This window comes from Lagenorhynchus albirostris, chromosome 21 (genome assembly GCF_949774975.1).
Source record: "Lagenorhynchus albirostris chromosome 21, mLagAlb1.1, whole genome shotgun sequence".
NCBI classification, from domain to species: Eukaryota; Metazoa; Chordata; class Mammalia; order Artiodactyla; family Delphinidae; genus Lagenorhynchus; species Lagenorhynchus albirostris.
In genome coordinates this window covers 15,431,785-15,457,518 of record NC_083115.1, presented here as the reverse complement: position 1 = coordinate 15,457,518, position 25,734 = coordinate 15,431,785, and positions in this window count along the sequence as shown.

The window sequence follows — 25,734 nt, the reverse complement described above, 5'->3', positions numbered from 1 at the left end:
TGGATCAATTCCTTTTCCCTTTCCAGCTGCCTGTCAGTTCATGGTTTGTGTGTGTGTGTGTGTGTGTGTGTGTGTGTGTGTGTGTGTGTGTGTGTGTGTGTGTGAGTGCGCATTCATGTTAAGTATTTATATATATATGTGAGTATACACATACATACATATAGACACAGATACATATGTACTTGTTTTGATATCTTCCAGGTATAGATGTACCTTGACTTTGAGGAAATATTTAGTATATTTTCTAAAAAAAAATAAATCACCGCTATTTTGAGATGACTTGTATTTAACCTTGCCTGCAGGGCTTTAAATAAAGGGTAACGAATGACAGTGGTTCTCCAGGAGCAAATGGCCTAGTGGGACACATGAAAGAGTAGATCTAATCCCAGTTTCATGCATTATAATTATTGATGTTAATAAAATTTTCAGGTGATAATAAATTAAGAAGCAAAGCACACACAAATAAAGCCATTTATATGATGCAAAAAAGTTAAAATTAGATTAGGTATTATATAATAATTTAGTACAGAAAAAGTCTAAAATAAAAAACAAATGTTTTACTAATTAAGATAAATAAATATCTCCTTTTCTCCATGCTGAATATCTACTGAGTCTTCAATAATGAACTGTAACAATATAGATATAGCAATGTCTCTATAATAGTAGGCACAAAAATAATTTTTAAAAAAGGCTTAAATTGGAATGTTAACTGATTCTCAAATAAGGAAACATTGAATTATTAGAGTTCACATAATCATTATATTACATACACATGCACACACACACTCATGCATATTTTCTTTTTAATTTGAAAAGTAACCAATGTACATACAGAAAGTATGTATGGCAAGTAAATAGTTAAAATGCCCATTCACAGAAAACTATGCAGAATATTAAATAACATTACCATAGGCATAAACTCCTGCCTTTTATTAATTATAGTCACTGTGTTTCTATATGACTTTACTGTCTTCATTAATTTTTATAAATAATGTATTTGATCATTCCAGCAGACCTATAAGATTGTTTGGACAGAAAGGAAGCTGAAAGTCACTTGAGGTAAGGGATTACATAGCTAGAAAGTGGCAAATACATGAACTGAGATTTCTGTGTTTCATGTTTTTTCTACCACATTAAGGTTTCTTAAGGTCTGGTCTATAAACCGCAGAATCAACATCATTGAAAAACCATTAAAATGCAAATTCTTGGGCTCTCGTCCCAAACTCTGAGGCTGGGGTCCAACCATCTGTACTTTAGCAATCTCTCTGGTTGATTCTGGTAAACTCAAGTCTGAAGACTGCTGTCTCATCAAATAATTAACCGTGGATCCAAATTCAGCCTATTCCCTTGAAGGAGCAGGTATGACTCTGGGCATGAAACCCAGTCCAGTGTAAGATGTTCCAACATGTAATACATTCCAATATAGGATCATTTTTTTCAGAAACAGTATGCCTGATTTTTCATCATTTGTCTTCTGTAGCTTTTCTTAGGTTCATGTAAAAGTTCTCAATATTTTGGAAACATTTATCCTTTCACTGCTATAACAGTGCTTGCCAAATTAAAAATCAATTCACATAAGTGTGAGGACAAAAGAAAGCACTTTAATTGGGCAGTTTCTTGAAAAGCAAGTGTATTAATTTCCTGTTGCTACTCTAACAAATTACCACAACCTTAGTGGCTTAAACAACTCAGAGTTATTGTCTTCCCATCCTGGGAATTTGAAGTCTAAAGTTGAGATGCTGGTAATACTGTATTCCTGCTGGATGGATGAGGGGAGAATCCCTTTCCTCGTCTTTTTCAGCCCGTATAGTCTGCCTGTATTTCTTGGCTAGTGGTCTTTCCCTCAGATCACTGCAATCACTTGCTTCTGTCATCATATTGCATACATCCTACCGCTAACTCTGATCCCTCTGCTTCCCTTTTATATAGAGCTTTGTGATAATCAAGAATAATATTCCCCCATCCCAAGATCCCTAATTTAACTCCCTCTGCAAAGTCTCTTTACCATTAAGGTAATATATTCATAGATTCTAGGGATTGGGACATGGACATCTTTAGGGAGAAAAGGCGTTATTCAATCTGAAACACCAGGGCAGATGTAGCTGGTACAATTTATTTGACGAAGATAATTCAGTACTTATCTGTAGGCACTGTGCCAGAGGGACAGAAACAGGCAAGCAAAAAATGTAGTAGACTTGTACATTATAAACTTCATGCTTGAATTACATAGACTGTTGGAATACTCAATGATAAATGGTTTCACATCACTGAGCTAGGGAGCCCAGAATGACACTTACTGCACTATATTGTCATTATTTTGCTACTAGTCTGTCTTGCTAAACTCTGAGCGCCTTTAAGAGACAACCCCATTTCCTTCAATAATTTTGCAATCTCTGAGCCCATCTCAGAGTCTGTCATGTAGTAAGCACTCAGTAAAATTTAGTTCAATACGATCGTAACATAAAATAAAATTTTTCCAGTAAAAGAGTCTTGAAATTTGGGGGTAAGAGAAATTTCATAACTATCAACCTTTCATTTGCTTGTTTGAAAGTGTTGTTTATTTTTTTTCACAGACTGTTGCTTGTAAGAATAAGGAAAGTAGTGAAATGTGCCAATTTTTAAGACTTAATAATGTGCATGAGATATATCAAGGCAGATGGCAGAAGATAGAGAATAATACTCAGAAGAGATAAAGTTTGTATAATTAAGAAAGAAAGACGTTAATTAGTATGCCACTTGGAAGTAGAATTCTGCATATGAATCCTAACATATACGGTTTAAAGCTATGGTGGTGAGAAAGAATACTGGACAATATCAGCATAAGATGTAAACGTCGGTTCTGAAGTTGGTACTGTTATGAGCAAACAACAATCTAATCAAGAGGAATATTTCATTATTCTTCATTTTTACACATTTATTTGAAAGCATATCAGATATCCATAAATTCTAACTCCCTCAAATTTTACACTAAGAATCTAAAGCTTGGGGATAATATGCAATCTGAATTATGTCTAAGTGAATAAATGAGAAACAACTGATTTGTAGTAACCTTCCCAAATCAGACTAATGGTAAAAGCAGAATTTCCATTGCATTAACATTTTTTAAGTTTGGTGATCTTTTGTCAGGTGATATAATGGTATAGCAATATTTAAGACAGCAGCTTTTATTGCCCATTTGCAGACCATTGTTCCAATAAGTGTTTAATAGTGCTGGCATCATAGGAAGAAAATTGTATACCTCAGCTGCTGTCCTCCCTGTGGCTGTAATGAAGTCCCTGTAGTAATCTAACTGTATCGACTTAGCAATAAAGTGGAATTAGAATTGACAGTATAAAGCCAAGCAAATTGCACTATCAGAACAGACATGCTGACTTAAGCCCCATTGACATGAATGTCAAAAGTACTTTTTTTAATGGCTAAAGTTTCCTTTCTCTAAATTATTCAGCTTTCAAACATTAAAATTATGTAGGAAACTTAATGTTTTGAGTTAGAACTTTCCATTTGATTCCTCACTGCTCTACTCCCATAGTGAAATGATTTAGAAAAATGTTGATGGATGTTATCAACATCCATTTACGCTAACATCTTACAAATCTGAAAAATATGAATTCAAGGATAAAAATAATTAGTGAAATGCTTGCATCACAGATTCTGATCCTGTTTTGTGTATCTTTGGGGGATATTGAATCTTTTCTATATTCTAAATATATATTCTATATATTTGTATTTCATATATTTTTAAGTTTATATACCTAGGTATATAAATAGCTAGGTATATTATTTAATACCTAGTTATTAAATAATAGCTAGGCTGGAATATATAAAAACACTGCAAATCAGCATTATAATATGAAATAACATATCAAGTGGTTTAATTAAAGGGGGCCTGGATTACTAAAGTTAGGAATTTCAGTAAAACATAAAGTTTAGTTTTTAAAGAGACATAGTTTGCAGTCCCCAGAGAAGTTAGAGAAACAGTTGAGCTTTTGAAAAACAGAACCTTAGAGCTCCAATTTGATCAGGAATTTATTTGATATTATTAAAATAATTGTACTATTTTGAATTATTTAGTCATTATTTATGATGAGAGGTAATATAAACATTGAATAGTGCATGAGATTATCAGGTGATTCTGGCCTGTGGTTCCTTGGAATTTAACTTGGTGAAATTTGTGAAAGGTAAAATAATATTAAATAAAGCACTGTGTGTGTGTGTGTGTGTGTGTGTGTGTGTGCGCGCGCGCGTGTGTAATTATCTTTACAAAGAGAACACACAACTCAATAGGAGATTTTGGTGGTTTTGCCATCTGTTCCATTTTTATAAAATAAACTTTAAACCAAACCCTGATCCACAATTATGAAAATAATAGGAAAAAAATAAAGACTAAAATAATAAATAATTTAATATAAATATGGTATATCTGATTAAAATGATAATTTCTTGATATTAATAATTCATCATAATGGGACACAGAAAAAAGTTTTGATCAATTAAAATGTATTCCTTACATCTTTTAGGAAACCTTACTGATTTTCCAAAATAGTAGTGATTTCTCCCTCTCTTTAACTCCTTTATCATTTTTTCTTAATCTCCTATTTATATTTTAAGGAAATTATTTATTCTAACCCTTCATTATTCTCATTTACTTATTCATCTTCTTTGTCCTACTAGATAAGAAGTATAGTAAGAACTAATACTAGTTCTTCTTGTATTCAAGGGATGCATAAGATAAGAAACTTATTGAATAAAATAAAAACATGCAAATGCTCGATTCTTGTTGAGTGGCAGTGCATTTTTACCAGAGAACTTTCCTCATGTATTTGGGAAGGCAATTCATCCAAAGTACACACAAGACTTAGACAGGAAGGACAACTAGCTAGACAGATCAGCTGAATAACTCCAGTGATCAGTGAGATGACCATTGTACCCATCAGATTGCTCTTATATCTGGGTGAAAGCAATTACATGCTTCAGGAAAGAATACTGAACTAGAACATTGGTGTCAAATTCTATCAGGGCCAAATCCAGTTGGGCAAATTGTGGAAGATTTCTTCTTGGCCTCAGTTTCCATATACGTAAAATGAAAAAGTTGGATAACTTAGTTCAAAATTTATCCAGATAGATCTTTCTATTTTAATGCACTGTGCTGCATATTTTGTTCTTTTCCTCTAATCTTATTAATATTTAGTTATAGTTTATTAGAGAAACTTCTACCTATGACCTTTCAAATTAAAATCAAATAATGGTACTACGTGTAATAATAACATTTACTAAGGTTTTGAGGTATACTTCTTCAATTTTAGGAAAAAGAAATTTGAAGTTTAAAGAGATCAAGTGATTTGTTCAAATTTCCATGTGAAAGACTGGTCAAGCTAGTCTTGTCTAAAACTCAGTTTTGTCTGATTCCAACTATATTATATAGTTTTTGTCTTCTGACATTATTTATTATTTAATTATATATATAACACAAATCCTATATATAAATTCACAATATTATCACCCAGTCTTCTAAAAATCTTTGTTTAAAATCAGAAGCCACTGAGAAAGATGTGATCCATGATGTAGTCTATAAAATTCACAAAGGAACAGTGGATATCATTTTGAGTTGCTTACAGACTTAGCCAATAAATCTATTTATAACACAGCACCTTTGGCAAAACTACTTGCTGGATTATTTTAATATTTGTTATTTGGGGCAGGTAAAAAAGAAGGCTTTTCTTCCTTGATTCAATTTTATTGATTTATGGCCTACACTTAGGATTCAACATCATTTAAAAATCAGTGACCTAAGATATTACCAAACTGATAGAGGTGAAGTATAAGAACTGCTTCCTATTAGAGTGAGAGCATCTATTATATCGATGGCTGCAAGATCTAAGATATGCTTAGATTTTATAAGATTTTAAATCTTATACATCATTTTATAAGATTTTCACTCTGTTAAAAATTCATTTGAAAAATTTGAACAAGTTGAAGGCATATTTTAAGATGGATTTTGTCACAATTCTAGGTAACTAACAGGCCTACTTTTATGGTGATTGTCAAAGTGTAACTGATGAATTGCCTGTTTGATGCTTTGAAGTTCTAGATTTATAAACAAAACACAGATCACTTTGACCTCCCTCTTTACTAATTGTTTTTGCTTTTTTAACTCCAAATGCAAGTGTAGGTAATTCCATTTTATCATATCCATTCATGTATTTCTTAATGTTTTCTGTTCTATTTTTTTAATTATAAAATTTTATTTTTTAAAGGCCATGACATTTCAAAGAACATCTTGCTATACCCTCTGCTAAAGTTTCATTTGAACTCAATTATTTAGAAATCTTCTGAATCTCATAATGAAATGAGAAGTTTTTATATGACACATAAATGAAATATTCATTACAGATTGCATATATTGTCTTTAATGCTTATGCCTAACCTTAAAAATTGCTTTCTCAAATTTTAACATAAAATAAATAATAAAAATCGAAGTTTGTCTTGTTTTATTCACTTAAGAATTAGGTAAGAATAATTTGCAAATATTTGATATTCTAAATTATGTATTTTAATGAAATTGTTCTACAGGGTATAAGGACATGAACTTGTGTAATCTGTATTTTAAGCAGGTGATTACCATCCTCAAATGACTTTGTCCCATCTAAATATAAATCATTTAGAAATAATATTATACACAATATTTAAAACATAGGTATTCAAAACAGAACTTGCAATGACAAACAGTATTTTTCTAATACAACTGTAGTCATCCCTGGATATGCCTTATTGATCACAATAATTAGACTTTGTGAGGTGCTTCACTGAGTAACTTTGCTTTGCTTAATGACATCTCACTTTGCATTTATGAGGACTTATTTGGATTTTGTTCTTTGTCTGAGCAGCTTGAAATGAAAGCAATCCTGTGGTTAGTTTCACTATTGCATTGTTAGCCAAGGGCAATTTAAATTCTCTTCTTGGAATACTCATGGTTTGCTAGTATATATACAGAATTGACAATCACATGAAACCTTTGCTTTATTTTTAATTAATCCTCTTATCCATTTTGGACAGTAAGCATTTAATTAATCTTTGTGTATCAGATATATCAAGAATGTCTAAGCATTTTTTTTGTTAAGTATTGAACTAATTTTGTATTATTAATTTCAACTGTAGTTATATTTTCAAGTTCAGAGAATGCACCATATATATTTTTCATAAATGAATAACCTTTGTAGGGTGAGAGTAAAACTTTACAGGTTTCTGAAAGACTCTAAAAGGTTTGTTTTTGCCTTGGTTGCATGTCAACTCTCTTAAAAATTAAAGATGTTGAAACCTTTGAGAGAATGCCATCTGCATAATATGGAAGTCATAATTATTAAAATAGTTGAGTAGCCCTACAAAAAAACATGAAAAAAATACCAAAGAGTCTAGGAATATTAACTCATTATTTTCAAAACTAAAAAGGTAGAAAAATAGACATAAAGTGTCATTCATTCAAAGTTTTTGTTAAATATTTGTGTAGCTACAATTGAGGTTTCAAGATAAATAAATAAGGTGTGGTACATATATACAATGGAATATTACCCAGCCATAAAAAGGAATGAAATTGGGTCATTTGTAGAGATGTGGATGGACCTAGAGACTGTCATACAGAGTGAAGTAAGTCAGAAAGAGAAAAACAAATGTTGTATATTAGTGCATATATGTGGAATCTAGAAAAATGATATAGATGAACTTACTTGCAAAGCAGAAATAGAGACACAGACGTAGAAAACAAACATATGGATACCAAGCCAGGGGAGGGGAATGGCGTGGATTGGGAGATTGGGATTGATGTATATACACTACTATGTATAAAATAGATAACTAATGAGAACAGACTGTATAGCACAGGGAACTTAACTGAATGCTCTGTGGTGACCTAAATAGGAAGGAAATCCAAGGAAGAAGGGATATATGTATACGTGTGGCTGATTCACTTTGCTGTACAGCAGAAACTAACACAACATTGTTAAGCAACTATACTCCAATAAAAAAATAATACAAATGAAAATGCAAACACTTCTTGAGGTTTTTATATTTGAGTGGGGAAACTAAAAACTAATGTTTATTGGTAGAGATTATCTAAATTCAGGGAATTACTTAAATATTGACATTTTCAGGATACTTTCATACTTATTTCATGACCTGTAAGCATCTTTACCTTGCAACTCAAGTAAATTAGAATTTTTCTTACTGTTTCCTGTAGCTCAAGATGGTGGAGAGTATCTGAGCTCAAGATTTATGCAAACTTTTCAGTTGCGAATTTAAGACATAATTTGCTTGTCAAGTGATTCTGAATAAACTTTCTAACCTCATTTAGTCTGTTTCTTTATGTGAAAATGGGCATAATGAAATTATCTTCTAGGTTATTATAACATATAATGAATATTGTATGTGAAATTAACTAGCCCAGTGCTTACATAGAACATGTGTTTAATAACTGTTTTGCTATCTGCCTCTTTCCCATCCTTTTTTATATATTATGGAATTCTACTGTATTCTAGACATTGTCCTCAGTACTGTGAAAAAAAATTAAATTTATCCTGTCTTTGTCCCTAAACGATCCATAACTCTTTTGTTTTCACTTTTACTATCTTTGCTCAAAATCAATGTACATCAAAACCTAATCTTTTATAATAATCTTGTTTTCATGTATGACCACTTCTCACCTGTCTTCTGTTTCCGTTCCTTTTTTTAATGTCACAACACACTAATTACATCTATCTATTCACTAGCTCAAATTCTTCCAATGTTCTTCATTACAGACATATTATTTTTATCATAAAATTAAAATTTTTGCCTAAAATATAAACCCTCCATGATCTAACCCAAGTCCATATCATAAAAATAAATTCATACTAATTTTCAACCTACTTCCCACACAACCATTACCTGCATGTTCCAGCTTCCATCATTTTCTCATGTTGTCTGGGCTTTTGGCCTCTTGAGAATCATGTCTTTTCTCCTGACAATCTATTCACATTCTACTTGTCTTTCAATGCCCATTTGTGACCCATCTCCTTCTCCAAGTCAAACACCTAATAATTGTTCTCACTTCTGCCTCATAAATATATGTGGTGTGTAACCCTCAATGTGTGCCCAAATCTACACCTTATATTAACATCTAAATATACAAATAGATTGTAAACTCCTTGAGAAAAAGGACAAGATCTTATAGTCTTGTATCCCTAACAGAGTCAATTTTAGGAAAAACAAATCCATTATTTAATACCCTGCCCTGTTACAGAAATAATTTAGAAAATCTTAACATAGATGTGTACCTCAAAAGGGGAACATAAAAGTTTTAAAAGAAAGAAGGAAGGAAAGAAAGAAAGAAAGAAAGAAAATGCCTATATAAATTAAGAGGTAAATCATTCATTGATTGATATAAATTATGATTTATAATTTATAAGTATTTTTGAATGTAAATTGCATAATTATTTTGGATATACGTTATTTTGGAAAGAAAGCTAGAGAATTTGGAGATGATAATTGAATATAGATGATAGGCATGATTATTGATGAATAATTGAAATTTTTCCTCTGAAAAATATTAAAGACAAATAATCACAGATTTCTCATCTTTCTGGAATTATTAAAGAGTATGGTGATTTCATGAGAGTTTAATCTTAATGATAGACTCCAAAATATATGAGTATATTATTGTACATGTATATGTGCCTATGTGCATATATATATATATATATACATATATACACACTTCTTTTGTAATAATGTGTATGAAAAGCATTCAGACTAATTAAAGGTTTTTAAGTAGTATGCTCTAACTTTGCTTTTTGTTCACCAATTTCCCTTTGTTACCTTTATCGTAATATTCTCAACTCCTTTCAGAGTGTCCTGGCATAACTGACAGTTTGAAAAGTTGTAGGAAGTGCTTTGCTTTTTGTCTTTATGAAGAGCAGTAACTCTTGGGGAGCTATCCAGACTCCGAAGCTACATTATACGAAACATGAGTGATTCTGTCTCTGGAAAAACTAGTATAATTCACTCTCTCTCTTCCCCTGAATCTATTACCTCATGCTGTGAGATTTGGAAGTTTATTATGGACTTGGACTCTAATATATTCTGTCAATAATGTACACTGAGCACTGTGAAAAAAATAGTAACAAATGTATGAGACAACTCATTCCCTAACCTTGGAATTTTACCATTTTAGGAGAAAATCTCACGGGTACATGTGTCTGTGTGGTGCAGTAGATACGAATCTCAAAAAAGGCATTTACTTTTGAAATTGTAGTGTTAATGTTTGCTTACCTTCTTCTTTGAAAGTGAGAAAAGATGGTAAATAGGAGCAAGTGTGCTGGACTGAGTCAGCCTCCTGCACCATAATCATTCATTGCACTCCTTCCCCCAGAGTATAGGAGAAGTTCCCTCCATCCATCTCTCCAAGCAGCCACTACAGATTGATCAGAATGGGCACTTATGATATAACCAATTTGCCATCCCTATGTTAAACATCTCCCACAGATTGTTTAAACCATTTTTTTGTTTGTGTGAACCATAAAGATAATTATTTACCAAGAATTTTTTTCAAAATTTTTAAACTATTTTATTCTAGTCCATTTATTGATAAATGTAACTCATTTCTGAGAAATCAATTTGTACTACTTAACTTCTTAATGTTTTCTCTGTATAAATATGTTTTATTTCTACTACTATTTACTTCTTTGTCAGTTTATTTATTTACTTATTTATACTACCATTATCCTCTAAATATTTCCATTAAAGTATTCCTCAGATAATTAGTACAAGAATGATTATAATACACTGAATAAGCTTATAATCTCTTATTTCTACATTAACTTTTAGTATTTTTGAAGGTTTCTGTCATAAGGACCCTTCCATTTAAAGTATTGTTATTTTTTTAAACTTCCAAAATTGTTTTCTTGAAACTTGTTCCAATGAGTGAAAAATCATAATTGAAATTAGCCCTTAATTTTATGACCTATTTTAGTACTGATATTCTAAAGTATTTTGATGGATGGGATAATAATTTTATTTTTGAAAATTGTGGCCCTGGACATTCTTTTTCTAATACTTACCCACATTACAGTTTGTCTGTTCTTGCCTTTCCCTTCCACAGCTTACTGCGTGTTCTGTATTTGTGATTTTTTTTTTTTTAATCAACTCTGTCCTTCTCCAGGACCCTTTCTCCACACTGTCTTTCTGCTGGGTAGCAGTAGAACACACTATGCATGAGTAAATCTTCAACCCAACAGACCCACAGTACTTCAAAACCACTTGTGGTTAACTGCACCTTAAATCACTTCAGTAGACAACCAGAGTACTCAATGGAACAAAAATATTCATGTTAAACCATATCACTCTCTGGCATATATAACATCTGCTTAGACTCAAGGGAACTTACACAGATTTTTTTAGTCTGTTTGTCTATCTAGATGCAGAATTGTATTTAAACTAAATACACAAAAGAAAACCAACAGAAAAAATGATTGTGCATATACACACAAAATCCACATTTTTTTACCTTTCCATATACCACTCCCTAGCCACTCCATAAGTCTCCGCTGATTTCCTTTGCCCAGAAGGCTCATTAATTAAGCAGCCTCAAAACAGCAAATTGGGACAGCTTAACACAACTGATTATATGGGATATAAAGGTTGCAAACAAGTGATTGTTAGAAATCCAATGTTCTCAGAAAATTGTGTATTCTCATAGTGCCATACTTGATACAATTTCCCAAAGGTTTAACTAATCTTGATAATGTAAAGAAGCAGTGGATTAATTCAGTATATACCCAGTGCAAGATCTTGATACTACATGATTTGATTTTAAAAAATAAGTGTGCAAGGCAGAGTGCCTGATTAGAAAGAGTGTTAAGGGCAGAGGGACTGCATTGTTGGCTCAGCATGGGGTAAGGAGGGGAGAATGAGAACATGCACTTCTGATTAGGGTCTCTGTTTATACATTTGTTCATTTACACGCAGGTAAATTTTAGTTTTTATTTTCTAAATACTTAAATATTCTTAATACATTCACTCCTTCGTATTTTCATGGGCGGCTCATTTAGTAAACCACTCCACACTTGAGATACTTTGGTAACATTGGTTGTTGACATTTTAGCTAATAGTGTACAAATAAAAAATGACGAGCTGGCCTAAGTTCTAAATACTTCCCTTGCTCTTCCTGTTTCTGGGGAGCAAACAGAAATTAATTATTTAAACATTTTCTGTGAGCTTGCTATGTGTAAATGATGATATTGCTAGAGGTAGGGATAAAGGCAAAAAATTATGTCACTGTGGATATCACAAATCTAGATAACTTTTCCAAAATTTAGAGCACATGCCCTTTTTAGATCCTAAAATAAACAGTAGAGTAAGAAAAAAATGATCCATAAAAAACCCCACAGATTTTCAACAATAAAATTAATTAAACAGTGATAAATTCACAAATTTTAGTAAGAATTAAGTTTTGTATATTCTATTTGTACACAGAGAGATAAAGTCTTAATGAATATGCTAGACCCTTACAGAACAGGGTTTTTCTTTTACGGGCTAATGAATCCAAATTTTATTCCCTTTTCTTCATCAATCTTTTTGAAGATATTTAATAAAATTGGAAGTCACCTCCTCATTCATTGCTGAGTTTACTGAAATGGCCCTCACTGTGTCTACTAGAATTTATCAAACATTTAAACACTTATACATATTAATGTTAACTCTAATTAAATTATATTTACTTTTTCTAAATCTCCCAAACTATTTTTGAGAGTAGTGATAATATATAACCTCGGTTGCAGTGAAATTCTGGAAGAATACTTCTGATTGGTTATTCAGTCACATGGGCAGAGAAAATGTGACACTACCTGTAGTGAGTGCCCAAGCCTGCGAGGTAGCTGGAAGGAGGGGAGGCAGAGGAGAGCCCATCCCCTGGATCTGGCTGTTCTGCTAAAAACTGGTAGACATGGGAATGCCCCCCTTCCTGGGGTGGGCTGTGGAGGCTTAGGTATGGACTGGAAAAAGTGTGCACACAGGTGGTGGCTAGGGGGAGCTTGACACCTGTGTGAGTCACCTAGTTACAATAAATGGTTCTATTTGTCATCAGACCTTTGCCATCTCTCTATCACCAAATCTGCATGTATATTTCCAAAATGTATATTGTTCCCCCAAATTCCACACAAATTTAATAAAATAGGTTTCAGAGTTCAAGGTGGAGTATAGGAAAGGAAAGGTATACAAGGACTGTGAAAGTCTGTCATAATTTCCCGGATCCCTTGTGTACTGTAGAGTGTACGTTATTGCAGTTCATATCAACTTATTATGCTGCAAATAGAAACAGAAAAGTAAAAATTACTCACTCATAGAAACAGAAAGGAGAAAAGTGGTTGCCAGGGGCTGAAGGTAGGGGAAATACAGAGAGGCTGGTAAAAGTGTTAGAAACTTTCAGCTATAAGATGAATAAGGTCTGAGGAGCTCACATAAAACAGTGGCTATTAGTTGATAACATTGTATTGTATTGTATAGTTGAAATTTGCTAAGAGAATAGATCTTAAATATTATCACACAAAAAAGATAGGTATGTGAAGTGATGGATATGTTAATTAACTAGATGGGAGGAAATCCTTTCACAATGTACACATATATCAAATCACTAGGATGAGCACTCTAAATATCTTACAATTTTACATCAATTATAAATCAATAAAGCTGAAATTTTAAAAATCACACTCTTTCACTCTTTTCCACATTTTTTCAGTGACTATTCATTATTTTAATGAGTCAGGCATGGTTTGTCCCTGGAAATAAATAAATGAACAGAATATGTTCAATTAGTAAAACATGGCCTATTGGCTAGAAAGGACACATAAAATTTTACCCAATTCATGAAATTCAGATAAAAACATGTATATATTTCATTACTGTGAGCAGATTAGAATGTTGAATATCATTCCAATATATCATTGAGAGTGTTATTTTATTTCTTTCTTGTTTGAAAGTACATAAAATAGTTGTAAAGTTAATTTGATAATATCAAAGATAAGATCAGGTAAAAATTGAAATATCTAAGATGTTTCTATATGATAGCAGAAAAATAATGGTAAGTTGTAAGCACAGAATCTCACAGTGGAGGAGCACAGATTACATTCATTTGCCTATTTGTGTATGCATACTAGAGATGGTTTGGTGTATACGCAAATGCATTTTAAATGCTTTGCACGGAGTAGGTGTTCAGTAAATATTTGTTGGGACAGTAGTGTGACATAATTTAAAAAGCCAAAACATCAACAGTAACTCCCATATCAATCTCTACACCCGAATCCAAAAATCAGTTTCTACTAAAATGAGACTTGCAATAGTCAACTTCTGTAGAGTGGTGTTGATGAATACATGAGATAACCTAGGTCAAGGGCTGGCTGAGTACTCAGACCACAGGCAGCGTGGGGTCCGGTTGTGGTGGTTAGGATTAAATGAGTAACACTTGTTGGACATTACTATCTAGCACATGACAATCTCAATGAGATCATTTTCCTGTTACTATTATTATTGTTAGTTCCCTTTCTTTCCCTCAAATGAAGAATCATTCAGTGTTAAAATGTGGTTCTTTTTTCACTGAAAAGGATTCTTTTTCATTTCTTAATAGTAAGTAATTTGGGTGGGTATTATTTAAAGTAAACTAACTCATTTTGCTTTATTTTCAGAATACATGGAAACATGTAGCTTTCTAGTTTAGGAATATGACCAAACACAAGCTGGGCATAAACACATGTGATAGGGAGCACTGAAGTACTGTTAAAGTGCAAAATTCTGCACATGGCACTGGACCATGCATTATTGCAATTTCACCTTAATACTATATCGTGAAAATAATGTAGTGAATGAGTACTTTGTAATTCATCATTAAATCCATACAATGATTCAAATGAATTAAAATATGTGGATTTTAGCTCTTTTAAATTAGATTTTTTTAAGTGCTTTAAACCAGTGATTTTTATTATTGTTTCTTTTTCTATTCATTCCAACCTACCTTTTCTAAAGTATACTATGTACTATAAGTAAATAATATAAATGTATTATAAATATAAATGTATTTATATATACATATAAATTATACATACACACACACACATATACACACACACATATACACACACATACACACACACATACACACACACACATATACACACACACACACATATACACACACACATATATACACACACACAAATATCTCAAGGTTCACCTCGGCTACTGATATTTTCAGTTATTCTTAGAACTAGCAATTGACATGCTTTTAAACATTTCTTTTATATTCTTCTAGTCGAACTTTCTATCTGTGCAGTTTCTTGACTGTAAGATGGGTACTTTTAAACTAGCTAAATGCAATTTACAAAGGTCACCAATTTATAATATGGCCATGGCCTTTTCAGATCATCAGGTAGAAGCCTAAATTAAGTATTGTGGCCTGGAATACAGCTCTCCAGATCTTTGGAGAGGATACAATTATTAAAAAGATATAATTTTGTATAATGCAATAAGAGAACAAGTGGGAGAATATGGAGTCTGGCCTCTGTGTAAGCTCTTCAGAAAGCTTTGTTTACCACACAGAGAAAGCACAGGGCGGGTCATACGAGAGCACAACAACCAGCTGTGTGCAGCCAGCTGGTTTCCTGCCCCGTGGACCAGTGTTCACAGTGTGAGGGAGTAAAAAATAATTTTCTGTCTACAGTTCTGAGTTCTTGGCTGAGGCCCTAGTAATAAAGGACAGATTAACAAGAGAGAACCAAACAGATTATTAACATGTCTCCCTCGTATATACCTGAGAGATAGCGGAGAAAAATAAGTAACCCAAAGAAGTGGCTTAGAATTTAGGCTTAAATGCCATCTTAATAGGGAAAGGGGAGGGGAAAGTAGGCCTCTTAGGGGAGAGTAAAGATTTTTACTGAAGATGAATGGGCCCTTAGAAGAATAGATGGGAGGTGAAGATGGGCCCTTAGAAGAATAGATGGGAGGTGTGATAGTTTGGACAAAGTGTGTCTGGGTGTGGTGTCACCTTCTAGTCTCCTCTCCCATGACAAGACTTAATCTTCCCTGGTTGATGAAACTCCTGGGTGGGGGGGGGGGACCTGTGACAACTGAATTTTTGTTTGTCATCTTCACTGCTGCGTCTGTAGCTTCTAGAAACTGACTTTTATTTAATATACGAATAAACATGATGGTATTTATGCTTTGGGAATATGTGTTGAGACTAAGCAATAGAGGCAAGAAATAAGTCAGAAGGCAGAAAACTTTAATCTTGCTACGATAAATTCTAAAACAGAATGCTGACAATAAGGACTGATGCAAACAGATATATGTGGAAAATATGAAAAATAAATAAAGATGGAGCTATATGCTCCCCACCTCCCAAAAAAGAGACATAGGATCTTAGCATCAATAAAATTCTTTGTTTTTTAAGTACAGTGACTTAAAATATTGTGCTATTATCCATAGAATCAGAGACACGGGGACGAATAAATAGCTCAATTGTACATACTTAAATGGATTCAGAAGATTCCGAATTTAGAGTGCTGGAGATTATATTTGAAGTTCAAATTAGAGATATGTTTTTAAGTATCATTGTCTCAAGAGTACCCCCCTACCATCCCTGAGATATCATCTGATCCATTAAGGACATGAAAAAGCTACAGCTTTCCAATTCACAAATGGAAAAAATATGTCCACAATTGTATATTATTTTGAATCTCATATAATTCCATTCACTCTCACCATGTTCCCTAAATATGTTTCCAATTGCCTGAAGTCTGTGCTTTCTAAATATATTCATCCATCCATAGAGTCAACAAATATTTATTGAGTTATTTAATGAAGGCCATAGATGTAATAGTAATATACTAAATGGCATCTTTATGATTCCTAAAGCATCCCCTTTTCTGAGTTAATATAAAAATCAATTTGATTTCAGCTGAATCAACAATAAAGGTACCAGTAGAATGCCTAGCATGGAGCAGGTATTCAGTAAAAGTGGGTATTAATCTCAGTTTATCATTGATAGCATATCTAGCTCTGTGTTTGGTGCTAGGGTGACTATAAAAGAATTCTAAGCAAAGGCATTTATTGTGAGTGTAAAGCAGGAAAAATAATTTCCCCTCTACCCTTATGCATTCTTGGCTGAGAATCTTATAATAAAAAACAGATTAACAAGAGAAAAAACAAACAGAATTTTATTAAAATGTATCCCTCCTGCATGCCCGAGAGATGCCCAGGGAAATAATTCAAAGAAGTGGCTTAGAATTCAGGCCTTAATAGGGAAAGAAGAAGGAAATGTAGGTCTCTTAGGGGAGAGTAAATGACGTTTAGGAAATATGAATGGGCCCTTAGAAGAATAGATGGGAGGTGTGAATAGTTTGTGACAAAGTGGGTCTGGGTGTAATGTCATTTCTAGTCTCCTGTCCGGTGACACGAGTCAGTTTGCCCTGGTTGATGCAACTCCTGGGGAGGGGATTTATGACAATTGAGTTCCTTTTGCTAAATCCATCTATAGGCAGGGAAGGGGAGTTCAGAGCAATCGTCTCCCTGTATTTGCTGTTTTTCAAGTGCCAGTAGCTCAAAAGAATCAATGTGCCAAAGTGGCATATTTGGGGGTGGCATATTCTGCTACCCTTCCCCAGCTAAGACAAGAAACAATAAAACAACTGAAAAGGAAAGGAATACAACACATACATCATCACCAAAGCTCCTCAGCTGAGAAGAATAACCAGTTAATCTTATTTAATTTTCTAATACCAGCACTGAAAAGAGCCTGATTTGTGGTGTATAAACTAAAATCAGAGTGCCATCAGTCCATTTCTCTTTCCAATTTTCACCCCTGGTGGACAGACAGGTTATACTCACAATCTAGGTGTGCCTGACCAAGGTTAGTATGAGTAATGATGGACGAAGCATTCACCTCTTCTCCTAGCCCATGCTCTCCTGAGTGGCTCCTACTGAGATTCCACAGAGGAAGAGTCGGAGGATCAGGGCCAACCCTCAGGCGGCAACTCCCCAGCACTGATGGAGATATCTGTCCACACAGGTCCCACTTCATGATGGCTATTCAGGCTTCTTTCTACACCCTTCCTTCATGGCATCAGATGCTGAACTGGTCTGCATTTCCTCTCTGCCACTAACTTGTTATATCAAAAATGGGCCCTATCTTTTTCCCCCACTTTAAAACAAAAATTCAAGAGATTTGAAATCTAATTATTGGCCCAGTGGCTTTGTCTTCATCCAGGTGGTGAACATTTACTTATGCTGGGGATAAAAACTTTGTTTTGACGAGATCATGTGGATCTTTACAAAGTCATCTTTAATTCATTTAAAGCAGTACATTCTAAATTAAAATATATTCTCCATGAATCTCCTCTTTTCCTCATCTCCAAAACTGAGCTTAACCTCAAGCAGAACACATTTCTTAAGAGCTCATTACACATCAGAGAATTTTACCAAAAAAACAGAACAAAACAAAACAAAGAAACCCCAAATTTGACTATGCTATAAATAATGTAAATTAATGTAGTAAAATGTAACTAAGTTTGTGAACGTGGGAAAAAAGTGACTTTCAATAGAATAAGTATTTTGAAATTTGTTTGCAAGATTTTTCACAACCAGTGGTGCTTTCCAATTAATCATCAAGGCTGTGGAAGCCATACTTTATCTTTCTTGTTCTCTTGAAGTTTTTCTGCTTGCTGTTAGAAAAAAAGCCAATAAGCCTTACTCTTTCTCCTATTCTCTTTCTTACTATTGCCCTTTAAACATGTTTTCCTGTTGATCCTTATTGCTTTAAATATTATGGGCTTTCTCGTTGCCCAGTTAAGCTCTCCAGCCATGTTTCTGGCAAATTTGTGTTTCCTTAAAGATTTTTCCCTTTCCTCCTGCTGTGCATGTGTAGCAGTGCTTTCCTATGGGCTTCTCATGCATGCAATCTTAGTGTGAATGATGCTCACAACCACCTATGTTGTTTATTGTTTTTTAAAAATAATTAATTAATTTATCCTTGGCTGCATTGGGTCTTCGTTGCTGCGCCAGGGCTTTCTCTAGTTGCGGTGAGCGGGGTCTTCGTTGCGGCACATGGGATTCTCATTGTGGTGGCTTCTCTTGTAGAGCACGGGCTCTAGGCAGATGGGCTTCAGTAGTTGTGGCACGCGGGCTCAGTAGTTGTGGCTCGCGGGCTCTAGAGCACAGGCTCAGTGGTTGCGGTGCACAGGCTTAGTTGGTCCACGGCATGTGGGATATTCCCGGAACAGGGATCGAACCTGTGTCCCCTGCATTGGCAGGTTTATTCTTAACCACCACGCCACCAGGGAAATCCCATACCTGTGTTGTTTCATCTCTTGGTGATGATACATCTCTGAGTGGGCAAAAGACTTCCCAGCCTCCTTCAAAATCACTTTAATGGCTAAGATTTTCTGTTAATAGCACATGAGGGGGTCTGAGAATTGAGTGACTTTATTGTTAGGAACCTAAATCTAAGTCTGTGACTGAATAAATGCCAAAAACTGTGATGGAGTTTTCATCCAATTAAATACTGGAAAAGTATTTTCTATGTAAAAGTGCTTCATTTTAGAGTACATGAAATATGCAAAAATAAGCTCAGAATGATGACTGGGTCATTCTCTGTAAACGTCCACATTTTTCTAAAATTTTTATTCGTTTGGGAATGTGTTGCCCTTTTAATGTCTATTCAGGTTTCTTTTTTACTGTCAGCCTTGGCTGGAGTCCTCTTCTATTTCATCTCAAGAGGTAGCTCCATTTGACTGAGATATCTTTCATCATTCTTGAAATTCAGTTGCTAGGCTGCTACTTTTCCAGGCTATAAAATCTGACTACAGCATTTTCCATAAACCAACTGGAAAAAAAATTCATTCCAAATGGACATTTTTCTTAAATAGAAATTTTTAACTGCCGTCTTCTTGGAATGTGCCTTTGAGAATTAAGTATCACAGGTAGGGAGAAGTTTGAATTGCCATGGTAAGTGGACTTTATTGTTTTCAGTCTCTCTCAACATTAGTAGCTGTTTAGAGACTCATTTTCTGGGAACAGAAAACAAAATGCCTTTCTGCTGTGTAAAGTTAATGCCGTATAATTTGGACACTTCAAGCAGCTAGTGTTTTAAATGATATTTCCAGCATGTCTTTTAAAATGAATTCCAATATAAATACTTATACGGCACTGAAGGAGGGGACCACTAGCTAAAAGGTGGAAGATCAGTTTCTTAAATGAGGATTTTTACTGTTTAAAAGGAAAGGGGAACTTTAGCATTCTACTTTTCTCCTCCCACGTTGCTCTTATATAAGTCAGCGTAACGTTCATTTGAGAGCAGAGGGCATTGGGGGAGAGGAAGGCTAAGTGGCTTGCCCTAGGATGTACAGAATAGAATGGCCAGACTGGGATTACAGGTTGGCACGTAAATCTGAGACTGCACTTGCTGTGCCCATTCCTTGTCTGAACAAATAACAGACAATTGTAGTGTTAAATGTTAGATCAACACTTAATGAGCAGTGACACCAACATGATTTACCACTTCTCCTGGAATCTAAGATATTCCCAGTGAGGAAGTTAAGGGGTTTTGGAACTGAGATTCAATTTTTATGGTCACAATGCTGTTGCATATTGCTACTTGAATGTGCCAAGTGTTAGCTCTGTAATCAGAAATTAAAAGCAATTTCCCAAATTATCTAGCTTACTTTCCAGGAGACACATGCTTCTCTTTTATATTCATATTTCCCATAACAGGGAACACAGGGAACAGTTCTGAGCAAAACTGAGATTCTTAATTTATATTTTAATTTTAAGGAATGAAATAGTGAGTTAAACAAATAATCTGCTATTTCCTTCCAGTCTGTGTGCTTACATCTCTGTGTTATAGCCAGTATTGATGTGAGTAGTATTATAATAGTGTTAAATGTGGTATTTTAAAAACAATTACATCAATTATATGATTTGAAATATAAAATTAGGTTCTCTTTACACCTTTGTCATCAGATTGACAATGTAGTGGTAAAATCCGGACTGGAGAGAACAGGTTCTCAATACCTGGGCTTGAACTAACTTTCTAATGTCCTCATGCTTTTGGGCAAAGTCCGAGAGTCCTTTTTCTATTCTTAGTAAAACTCAGATTTAAAAAAAGTGATGACTTACAATTCACTTCCGTACTTCTCAGTTCTCACTGCCATATTTAAGTTGTTCAGACCCCCCCCCCGCCATTAGGATCATAAGGATACAAACGTGAGCGGGTCACTTGATCATCCTTTCAGACAATATTTCTTCCTTACAAAACATAAAACAGAGCATTCCATTAATAGCTTTTATTTTTACCCTTAATTTAGCCATGGCAATGTAAAACAATTATCTCAGACGTTGTAATCGCTTTTAACCTCTTCTTTTCTTCTAGTCTCACGAATATTAAGACATGTCGAATTTGCTTTAGCCTTTCCTGTCTAACTAGAGAGATGCCACGTCTAATTATATTCACAAATGCCCTCCTTTCTCTACTCCCAATTTTAGAAAATAAATAATAAAACCTTACTTAAAGAGAGGAAAGACTGTGGGGATGGAAAGGAGAAGATGGTACTTATACCCATGAGCATTCTAGGTCTTACACAGTGAAATCCAAATGAGCAAGTTTGTAGTGATGGAGCCTCTGATAAAGTGGGCTGTGGAGCAGGTGAGTCTCAGTGCCACATGTCCCAGAGCCAGGCACCTGCAAACTCTAACCACGGTGCAGCTACCTTCAGTTTTGCATATGCTGATGTGAGTCAGGATACTAGTGCATGACTAAGACCAAGAACTCTTCTCATTGGATTATGATCATTATAACCTGTCTACTTTATTCCCACCTTGTAAAGCCCAGCTGCCTGGCTGATCTTCTGTCATTGTCACTAGTTCCTTGGCCACCACACCTCTGAGAATGCAGAACTTGTCTCTGTATCCCAGATTTCACCTCGACTATTGGTCCCATATTAAGTAACCTGATTGCTTTTCCATTTTCTCTCTCATATCCTTCACATAAACTCACACTGGTCCCTGATTTAATACTCCAACATCTGACTTCATATTCTCATCTGAAATCCCATTCCTTTGCTCTTCTCTACCCCTCAAAAACTGTCTATACTCTCTCCACTTCCTCATATTTCATTTTCTATTTAGCCCACTCTAATTCGGCCTTCAGATAAATCTTCAAAGATCTTTAACTTTCTTTATAGAAGATTTCCATCCTTTTAATTTCATCTTAGGTGTCACTTCCTTGGTAAGGCATTCTCTTTCTACCACTTTCAAAGTAGTTTCCCATGCCCCCATTATATCACCATGCCTATTATCTTCATAGCATCTATCACAATTTAATATTTTATTGCTTATATCATGAATCCATTATATTGTATTTATCATCTTCAGAACGTATTACTATTTGATATGTTATTTTCTATATACACATAATTTTTTACATTATTGGTTTATTGTGTTTTCCATAACTATGTGAAATTCATTAGTGCAGCAAACTTGAACTCTACCTGCACATAGTTGTCACTAAAAACATATTTTATTGAATGAAGACTAGAGTCTCAAATACTGTGCCTTGCTCTGAGCATTTATACAAAATATCAAAATAATGATGCCAGGTAGATTGGAATATTTATAACGTTACCTTGGCTTTAGTATTTTGTACTGTTGTCCCCTTCTGTGAGGCAGGGGAGTAGTAGCCAATGGACTCTGATACTTTAGTTAATTTTTCTCCCATTCCATCCAGCTCAGTAGACTTTACCAGAATTCTCCAGAGCTAGATTATTAGTGATGAATCATGTTTAGGTCATTAGTGATTAATGAATGATTAATTCATTCTCTTCTAGTATTTACACACTAAGTTATTAAATTTACTGAACAAAATAACCCTTTCTGAAAACCAGATTTTCCATACCTTTGGAGAAAAATGTTGAAAAGTTCACAAGGTCTAGAAAGTGCAAAGTCCAGAATTAAATCAGCCCTTCCCTGAATGACAAGAGGATACAAATAAATGCATTTATCTTAACGTGAATGCTGATAAACATCTGGATCCAAGAAGGCTGAAGACTTCCTCAACCTTAGCTAAGAAAGACTGTGTTTTAGAAGTTACTTGACTCTAACGAATGCTTTTAAACATAAAATCTAGTATGAAATAGAACTGCATAACTAAGATGAAGGAAGTCCTTATTATTTTAAGTAATAACCAGTAATAGGGGTAGTCACAACCTTGCAAACCAAAAGAATTGCAAAGCAATAATTTTGAGAATGTTGAATTTATATTTCAGAAGGAAGTAGAGAGGACTAACCAGAGAGACAGCACAGTGATATATATTCTCTCAGGAAATCTTGGCCATTTCTCTTTCAGGAAGTTTACTTAGCTCTTCTGAGAAAATAAGTATATCTGCAAGTGTACATTTGTTACATTCCTTTAGAATGACAATAAACACTTAAACAATTTTCTATTTTGTTTATGGAATTCTCATAATGCCAAGGGAACCAAGATATTTCAGAATATGTTTAATACTTGAAAATGGGTCAGCATTTAACATTTCAGGCGAAGGTTGTAAAAGTTTCAAATATAGGGTAGTTTGCTTAATCTCTTAAGCATTGTATGTTGTTCTCTACAGAGCACTGTAACCACTGTGAACGCTTTTGTGATCTTGAAAAACACTCAGGTCTGTGAGACTTAAGAAAGAAGGAAATTTTTAAAGAAAACTCTATAGTCTTGTTGTCTTTTTGCAGCTTGGATATTCTGAAGTATTTTGTGATGAACAAGATATATAAAGTAATAATGTTAAACTCATCTTTATTTAAGAAAATATCATTGAATTTCTTGAGGTGGTAAAATAGTTTTAATTAAGTAACAGATTTTTTGTTTTCTTGACAACTTTTTCTCTTGGCTTTTTGTTATGCTGTTTGCTTTTTCAAATTGTTAGAGGCATTTGATATATTTACTGAATTTCTGATGCTTTACCAAAAAAAATCAATTCTATTGTTGAAAGCCCATTTTCTTTGTAATGTGTGTTTGTTTTATTTCAGATACTTATTCAGTTCTCATTTCTTTTCTAAGGCATGTTAATCTCACCTTCATGTCTAAACAGAATTTGTAGAAATAGAATATTCTAAAAAGGAAGTTTGCTTTAATATGAGATTAAAGACAATGCATGGTCTGAATAGTCACAGTATTTTGCTTGTGACTTCAGAGACCAGCTATACCAGGGAAGGTCTCTTCCTTGTCAGCTGGACATAATCAGGTTTCTGGGCTCTTTTGCTACACTCTCACGTCCATACTCTTCCTCTTTTCAAGAACATGGCTCTTCCTTTTTCTTCCCTTTAACTGTGGTGGTCCTTAGAGTTCCCTTTATCGTCTCCCTATAATGTATTTTCTACTTTGTAATAATAGCCATTGTCAGAACTATAAAATCTCCACCAGAATCTCCAGGCAAAGTAAATTCCTGTGGTATTTTCTCACCTGTTGTATAACTTTACGTTTTGTAGCAGCTAGTAAGTTACACATCTCCACTCCAAATTGGAATTAAGGTCTAAAGCTTTTGGGCTACTTTCAAGAAAACATTAAATATTAATTTAAATAATAACAATGACAATAAAGAAAAAGGTAATGTTTTATATTATGAAAGAATTTGTTCTTAATCATCTAATAGTATTAGCTCTTCTAATACATTTTAAATTATAATTTAACATATGAAACTATTTTCTTACATATAATATATGTCACTCATAAAAAATTGGAGAGATAATATTTAACAGTGCATTAATACAATTTGAAGTTATAGCTCTAAAATAAAAAGAAAAATGGGAGAAAGCCAAATAACTTGGATATTTTGCATTTCTCAGTATATAGTTCAACATTTTATTTAGTGTAGGATTAAGTCAGTTAACACCATAAATTAATAATCTTACATTATATATTTTGTACTACTTAATAGGTAATTTAAATTCTTTGTTATGTTGTTTTTATCGTTGCATAATTTATTCAGCATTATTTCTGTTGGTGTATTAATTATTAATTGCATGCACAAGAAATCTGAGAAAAAACTAAAAAGAAAAAAATGAACAATTATTGTTCTATAGAAAATCATATTTTATAAAATTTAAAGTTTCCATCCTTCAGGTAATAAATATATTATTCTGAAAATTGTATACCCAGTACATATGCTTTTACATTTCTTATCCATATATTTAGGTTTTATCAGATAGTAAATAATGCATTTGCTCTTTGAAAGAACTAATTTAGAACCTAAATTTATATACTACCATAGAACCATCTCCCCTTTTCCAAAACTGACTTCTGCTGATATCATTGTATTATGTTACAGGATAGTAAATATGCTGTTTGTTCTTTCAGAGATCAATTTTATACTGATAACTCATTGAAATACAACTAAAATAAATAACATTCTAAATAAAAGTTTTAATTAACTAGTTATATCTATATAATTCTAAATAAAAGTGATTTTCTTTCCATAGGTTTTTGCAAACACACTGACATTTTATTAAAACATATACACTGAGCTCCTTATATCCTGCTTTTTTTTTTTTTTTTTGCGGTACGCAGGCCTCTCACTGCTGTGGCCTCTCCCGTTGCGGAGCACAGGCTCCGGACGCGCAGGCTCAGCGGCCATGGCTCACGGGCCCAGCCGCTCCGTGGCATGTGGGATCTTCCTGGAC